Genomic DNA, 8410 nt, shown 5'->3' on the forward strand with positions numbered 1-8410 from the left:
AGTCATCCCTTCCCAGATCCTACTCGGAATACCACAGACAAGGTTTAGACCTTTCGGATCTCAGGAATGGCCGCCAATAATTCTAGCTTATACCACGAAGACTCCGATCTTTCGGAATGGAGGCTAAGAGATACACGCTCAATCTTAAGTAGAACGGAAGTGGTTGTCAGTCACGCGTTCATAGGTGAGAATGATGATGAGTGTCACGGATCATCACATTCATCAGGTTGAAGTGCAAGCGAATATCTTAGAATAAGAATAAGCTGAATTGAATAGATAATAGTAGTAATTGCATTAATACTCGAGGAACAGCAGAGCTCCACACCCTTAATCTATGGTGTGTAGAAACTCCACCGTTGAAAATACATAAGTGGTCTGGAGGTCCAGGCATGGCCGAATGGCCAGCCTTCCCAAATATGAAATATGATATCCAGAACGTCTCTATGATCCAGAGATTCCAAGATGAAAATACAATAGTAAAAGGTCCTATTTATAATGAAATAGGTAAATGATGCAGAAATCCACTTTCGGGCCCACTTGGTCTGTGCTTGGGCTGAGCATTGAGCTTCACACGTGTAGAAGTTTCTCTTGGAGTTAAACGCCAGCTTTTATGCCATTTTGGGCGTTTACTTCCAACTTTTATGCCAGTTCTGGCGTTTTGACGTCAGAAAAGGACAGAGAACTGGCGTTTTGACGCCATTTTACGTCATCAAAACTCACACAAAGTATGAACTATTATATATTGCTGAAATACCCTGGATGTCTACTTTCCAACGCAATTGAGAGCGTGCCATTTGGAATTCTGTAGCTCCAGAAAATCCACTTCGAGTGCAGGGAGGTCAGAATCCAACAGCATCTGCAGTTTTTTGTCAGCCTCTGAATCAGATTTTTGCTCAGGTCCCTCAATTTCAGCGAGAAAACATCTGAAATCACAGAAAAACACACAAACTCATAGTAAAGTCCAGAAATATGAATTTTGCATAAAAACTAATAAAAACATCCCAAAAAGTAGCTAGATCTTACTAAAAACTACCTAAAAATAATGCCAAAAAACGTATAAATTATCCGCTCATCACTTATTTAAGTGAGTAAATTGGTTGGGCCCACGGATCCGGTTTGGGTCTGGTTTGACCGGTTCGGTTCGTTCGGCCCAATCTTGGGCCAAATTCTTTAAAATTAATGTCAAAATTCTTATTTTAATTAGCTTTATCCAATTAAACTATAAAATTTTCACTTCTAATTTCTTTTATTAAAAATTAATTTATTGACAAATTATTTACAAATTTTACGGGGTTTACACCTATCATTCTTCTATACCTTGTTTCATCAACATCTTTCCCTTTTTCATCATTTTCAAGTTTGAAATTTGGATGCATAGGTGTACTAATTGGTTTGAAATTTTCTAAACCAAATTTTTTCATTAACTCCTTGGCATATTTACCTTGGTGTGCAAAAATTCTATTAGGAGTTTGTTTGATTTGGAGTTCTAGGAAGAATGTGAGTTCTCCCATCATACTCATATCAAACTCACTAGTAATTAATTTTCCAAATTCATCACACAAGGCTTCATATGCCGATCCAAACATAATGTCATCCATATAAACTTGAACAAGTATGAAATGATCATTAAATTCTTTAATGAAAAGAGTAGTATCTGCAGTACCCCTTTGAAAGCCCTTTTTCAACAAGAAAGAGCTAAGTCTTTCATACCAAACTCTTGGAGCTTGACTCAAACCATAAAAAGCTTTAGAAAGTTTAAAAACATGGTTTGAGAAATCTTTATTTTTAAAACTAGGGAGTTGATCTACGTATACTTTTCTATCAATAAAGTCATTTAAAAAAGGTACACTTAACATCCATTTGGAAGAGTTTAAATCCTTTATGTGCAGCATAGGAAAGTAATAATCTTATTGCTTCCATTCTAGCTACTGGAGCAAATGGCTCATCAAAGTCAATTCTCTCCTCTTGATCATACTTTTGAGCTACTAATCTAACTTTATTTCTAACACTACCATTCTCACCCAATTCATTTCTAAAAATTCATTAGGTACCTGTTACATTCTTACCATTCAGATAAGGCACTAGAGTCCAAACCTCATTTTTCTCAAATTGGACCAGCTCTTCCTCCATTGTCTTTATCCAAGAGGGATCTTCAAGTATTTCTTTCACATTTTGGTGTTCCACTTGTGATATAAGAGCGAAGTTATTGAGTTCATCTCTCTTTCTACTTGAGAATCTTATGGTAACTCCATGAGAGGGATCTCCAATGATGAATTTATGTGGATAGTTCTTTAAGAACTTCCATTCTCTTGGCTTTGGTAAGGTGATCTCAAGTTGAGTATGAACAACATTAGTTCCATTGAGATTTTCAAAAATCTCTGTATCAAGAGGAGACAAAACAAAATCGTCTCCTAGATTCTGGTCTATAGAATCTTGAACAATATCTTCCATTGTAGGTTCAGATTTGTCTTTTTCTTGAATTCTATTTGAATTTTGTGAAATCTAAATTCCTGCATCAGTTTTCTCAACAACACTTGAAATAGAGTTAGAATAACAAAAAGTGACATATATGGACTCCTGAATTATTCTATGTTCCTTGATGTATACTCTATAAGCTTTACTAGTGGTTGAATATCCAATCAAGACACCTTCACAAGATTTTATATCAAATTTTTTAAAATTATCTTTAGTGTTTAACACAAAATATTTGCATCCAAAAATATGAAAGTACTTAAGATTGGGTAGTACTCCTTTTCAAAGCTCATATGGTGTTTTCTTTAAAACTTTTCTAATGATAGTTTGGTTCAAAATATAGCTTCAACCTAAAAGAATTTTGAAATTTCATTTTCACAAAGCACAGCCCTAGTCATTTCTTGAAGGCTTCTATTTCTCCTTTTAACAACCCTATTTTGTTGAGGTGTTCTAGGACATGAAAAATTATGTGAAATACCAAATTCATCACAAAATGATTCGAAGTCTTGATTTTCAATCTCTTTTCCATGATCTTTTCTTATGGAAACAATTTTCAAATCTTTTCATTTTAGATATTTTTTCATAGAGTTGAAAAAGCAATGAAAGCATCATTTTTATGAGCTAAGAAAAAAATCCATCCAAATCTAGTATAATCATCAACCACTACTAAGCCATAATATTTACCACCTAGGCTTTGAGTCCTAGTAGGACCAATAAGATCAATATGTAGCATTTTCAAGGGCCTTTTGGTTGAGATGTCATCCTTGGGTTTAAAAGAATTTTTAGTTTGTTTACCCAATTGACAAGCATCACAAGTGATGTCTTTGTCAAATTTTATCTTTGGAAGACCTCTAACCAAATTCTTCTTTACAAGTTTAAAAATTTGAAACATGATTGCATGTCCAAATTTCTTATGCCATAACCATTTTTCAGATTCTATAAAAGTGAAACAAGCTACATTTTGTTCTTTTAGTTTCACTAAAGTGAGTCCGTACACATTGTTGCATCTTTTAGATTTCACCGGATTTTTTACACACAACCAAAGCATTCTTATTTCTTGAAAATAACAAAATAGTCTAAGTCACACAATTGACTAATGCTTAGAAAATTATGTTTCAATCCATCAACTAAAAAATACATCATTAATGAACGTTGAGAAACTCTTACCAGCCTTACCTACGGCCATAATTGTTTCTTTACCATTGTCACCGAAAGTCACAAAGCCTCCATCGTATTTATCAAGCTTGATGAAGAAAGTAGACTTTTCGATCATGTGCCTAGAGCATCTACTATTTAAGTATCACATGTCTTTCTTCTTCTTGGATGCTAGACAAAACTGCACAAAGCTTTTAAGTGACCTTAGGTATTCAAACTAATTTGGATCCTTTGAAGTTAATCCTTCTTGATTGCCCAAGTGCATTAAAATCACAAACAACTTTGTATATTTTGTTTTCTACCCTTCTTTAGTCAATAAAGCATTGGAAAGAAGAGTGACCAAGTTTATTGTAATTAAAACAGTGATTTATGTGAGCATGTTGCTGGAAATAATTTATGGTATGATGCTGATAGTGATTAAAAGATTTGAATTTTCTGATATTTGAAAAGGGTGCATTTCTTTTGAAAGATCCATCTCTAACATTAGTACCCCTTCTTACAAAAAACCTTAAACCAGAATTTCTTGACACATATGGGGTTTTAGAACATAAGGCTCTTTTGTGAAAGAAGGGTTTTTTAAAAACGGCCTCATTGTTAGAGATGTAACCCAGACCAGAGTTATTTGAAGCAGGTTTAGATTTTGAATAAGATGCATTTTTGTCAAAATATAGCTTTTCAAAGTCAGCATCAATGTTAGATGAATATCCAAGACTTGATTTATCAAATGATGATTTTATTTTTGAAGATGATGCTATGAATTTTGCAAGTGTTTTTTTTCAAAGATTGCATTATTTTTTGTTACATACCTGTTCATGCCCTGGGTCGAGCTGTACGACCCGGACTGACTGAAGACAAGACGACCGACCTGTTCAGACCAGGATTACCCGACCTCTTTATAAAAGAGGTCGGCCAAACTGCTAGAGAAGTCCAAGAAGGCCCAAACAAAGGAACCTGACCCAAATCTAAAGGCAGCTCAAGCCTAGAAAGATAAGGGCGGTTCCCTGAAAGATAGGATGACTTCACTCAGAAGATAAGATAAGATAACTATCTTATCCCAAAGGAAGATCACTCCACACCATTATAAATACACTGGAGCACCCAAGTATAACTCATACTCTGATTCTACTAAAAACTTGCTTAATACCTTGCTAACTTAAGTATCGGAGTCCCTTGTAGGTACCACCACTCTCCGGTGGCAAAGGATCAGCACCAGCACCAAGTCGGACACGGCGGCTCCGACCACCCTCATCAAGTCGGACACAATAGCTCCGACCAGTACAGAAGATCTCGTCCGAGATCGACCTACAGTTTCAGGTAACCCTCAGAACAATACCCTAAACCTGATTTTTCAAACAAAGATCTTTGATTAGCAAGAAATTTGTCCAAGTTGTTTGAACTATGTACAAATTTTGTTAAATCATTATTCAAACTTTTGATAATTTCATTTAATCTTTTATTTTCAGCAACAAGTTCTTGAGAGGGGTCAATAATGTGCTTTCTTTTGAACTTTTTAATTTTAGATTTTAAAAATTTATTTTCTTCAATGAAACAAATTCGTGCTTTATCTTTGGAGTCTTCTTCCTTATCTGAGTCAATCTTGAGATCCTCCCAAGAAGACATAAGTCCCTTTTTCATGTCTTTCCAAGAATTGTCTTCCTTTTCTAGTTTCGGACAGTCATATTTGTAGTGTCTATCTTTTCTGCAGTGTGACAAATGACCTTGCTTAAGTCTTTCTTTGATTCCTTTGAGCTGCCACCTCTACTTCTTCCTTTGAGTCTCATCATTCTTCTAAGTTTCCTAGCAAAAAATACAAACTCATTATCTGATAAACAGTCACTGCTGGATTCATCATCTAATGATTCAATGCAAGATTTAAGAGCCACTCCTTTTCTTTTTGTATCATTTTTTATGTGAGTGATTTCATATGCTAGAAACTTTTCTCTCAGCTCATTATAGGCCATTTGACTAAGGTTACTGCTTTCAAATATAACAGTAGCCTTAGTTTTCCACTCTTTTGTTAGACTTCTCAAGACCTTCCTCACTAGCACTTGTTTGGAGTGTGTAATCCCCATAGCATCTAAGCTGTTGATGATGATAGAGAACCTTTCAAACATGTCATCAATGAATTCTCCTTCCTTCATAGAAAACATCTCATACTCTTTGCTCATCATGTCAATTTTGGTTTCTTTCACTCGTGTGGTGTCCTCATGTGTGACTTGGAGCTTATCCCAGATTTTCTTTGCTGTTTTGCATCTTGAAACCTTCTGATATTCTTTAAGCTGATTGCACAGTTCAGAATGTTGACAACATTGGCATTTAGTTCCACTTTTTTCTTATCATCTTCATTCCATTTTGTTTCAGCTTCGTGAGTGACAACACCATCAGTGCCAGTTGAGATTTGAGGGCCATTTATGATTATCTTCCACAGGTTGTAATCCACTGTCTGAACAAAGATCTTCACTCTTTTTTTCAATAGTTGTAGTTTTTTCCATTGAAGAATGGAGGTCTGTTATTGGACTGTCTTTCTGTCAGAGTATAAGCCACTGTGTTGGAACCCATGTTGTTTGCCATCAGGATATTTTCTCCAAGCTGTGAAGCTTGATCTCCTAAAGACCAAGCTCTGATACCAATTGATGGTTACCAGTAGCTAAGAGAACGGGGATTGAATCTTGGCCTCTTTTTTCTTTAGCGTTTAACCTTGAGTTCGGTAGAGATACTTTGAGTAGAAAAATAGGATAGATTATGTTTTGTCTCTTAATGCGATAGAAGAAACTTCTGTTTTGTCTCTTACAGTGCAGAATCAGAAACAGAGAAGAGAATAGAGAATGACACACCGATGTATCCTAGTTCAGCTACCTAGTACAATGTAGCTTACATCCAGTCTCTATCACAATAGTGACGAAATGTCAATATCTTTCAATAGAATTACATTCACCAATTCTCCCTAGGATTTACCCCAATCATATTTGAGACAAGTCCAGATTCTAACCCAACCTGAACTTGACTAGGACTCGCCATAGCTTTCAACAGCAAAGTGCTAACCCAACTTGCAAGGGAATCCTCTCACGATCATGACACAAAACGGAAAAACTTACAAAGAATTTCTGAGATAACTATGGCTTTTTTTCCAAGTTTAACTCTTTGCCTTTTTTCACTCATTGGTTTTTTCTTACAAACCTCACCATTATGCCTTTTACCAATGAAAAACAGAAAGACTAAACTAAAAAAAGATTTACAAAATTAAAACCATGAAGGAGAAGGATAAACAGCTTAGAGGGCTATGGAAACCCAAATGTGTGCTCTTACTCCTTGCTCCAATCCTTGGCCTTTCACCTCTATTATAGAAGAGTGAAGCTTCCAGGGTTTGAAACCTTGCTTCAGCACATGTTGGTTCTCTTCTCCCAATACACAGATGCAGCAGCGATGTTCATAGAGGAGAGAGAGAGAGAGAGAGAGAGAGAGAGAGAGAGAGAGGGGTAGAAGCAGTGACATGCAACCTTACCTTCAGTCTTCTCTTTCAACTTTTTTCTTCATGCTTCTTGAATCTGGGCCGTGCGTTCTTGCTTTGGCCCCAAGCTTGTTTCTTGACCGTAGATTCCAAGCAGAGCACCATTGACTTCACATTCTTCATATTTTTTAGAACAGTACTTGTGACCCAGTTTATTTCTTCAACAATCCTTGATTAAGCATAAATGGAGAAATCTCCTTTTTGTGATTTTCATCCTAATGAGATCTTCCCTTTTGCTATAGCCCATTTGACCTTCTTTTCTTACTTGAAATTGGAAGCTTGGTTTTTGTTCTTCACTTTGCCTTGACTCCAGAACTTTTCTTTTTTTTTCTTCTTGCTTTAGAGTGATGTAACGTTGAAGAAAGAGAAGAGAGAGAAGAAAGAATTTTGGTTCGGTGGGTGAAGTGAATGGTTCAAATGAAATAGAATTTGAATCACTTAGTTACCATATAAGTGAATGAATAGATTTGAATGTTGACCACCATTGGGCTTGTGTTTGGATATGGGCTTGTTTATGTTCTTGGGCCAAGTGCTTTCTTTCCTTCTTTGTTTTTTATCAGATTTTTTACTTTCACTTCCACTCATTCTTTGAATTGAACATATGATACTCGTGCTTTATTTAAATCAATATTGGGCTTCATTAGTTTGTTGGGCTCATTTTCTTTCTTTGATCCCTAAAGCATTCTTTTTATCTTTGAAGGAAATATGTGATGGTATCAAGTAAATCTTGAGCCATAATTGTATTTTTGTGGGGCAGATGTCATTTGGGATTTTTTTATTTCTTCTTGGGCCAGTTTCAATTCAATTTAATTTCTGCACACTAAACAAAATAAATTACACAACTAATTGGATAATATCCCAATAATATTTAATCATCATCTTAATCATAGTTTACTTCTTTAAACTCAACAAAAATTTATATATCAAATTTGGGAAACTTTTTGTTTCTATTTATGGAAGCAACCATACATACATTTATAGGAGGGAGAATTAGAACATGATATGATGATGAATCAGCAATTACTAAATCTATGGGTAGTTAGCTATGATATCCATGTAGTAAACCTAACAATTCTTATAAAGCACAATATACAACAATAATTTTTTTTGTGAAACTCATGGCAAGATACTAAAAATGACATACGAAATCAGTGGCAGATGAAATAAGCGGCAGCATGATGGAAAGACACAACAGATGCATAAGCTCTGGTGGCTCTTTTCGTGCTCAAACACGGCGGCAGCAGCAAACACTTCACCCTTTACGTCACCTCTTTC

Source organism: Arachis duranensis, chromosome 5, assembly GCF_000817695.3.
Source record: "Arachis duranensis cultivar V14167 chromosome 5, aradu.V14167.gnm2.J7QH, whole genome shotgun sequence".
Classification (NCBI taxonomy): domain Eukaryota; kingdom Viridiplantae; phylum Streptophyta; class Magnoliopsida; order Fabales; family Fabaceae; genus Arachis; species Arachis duranensis.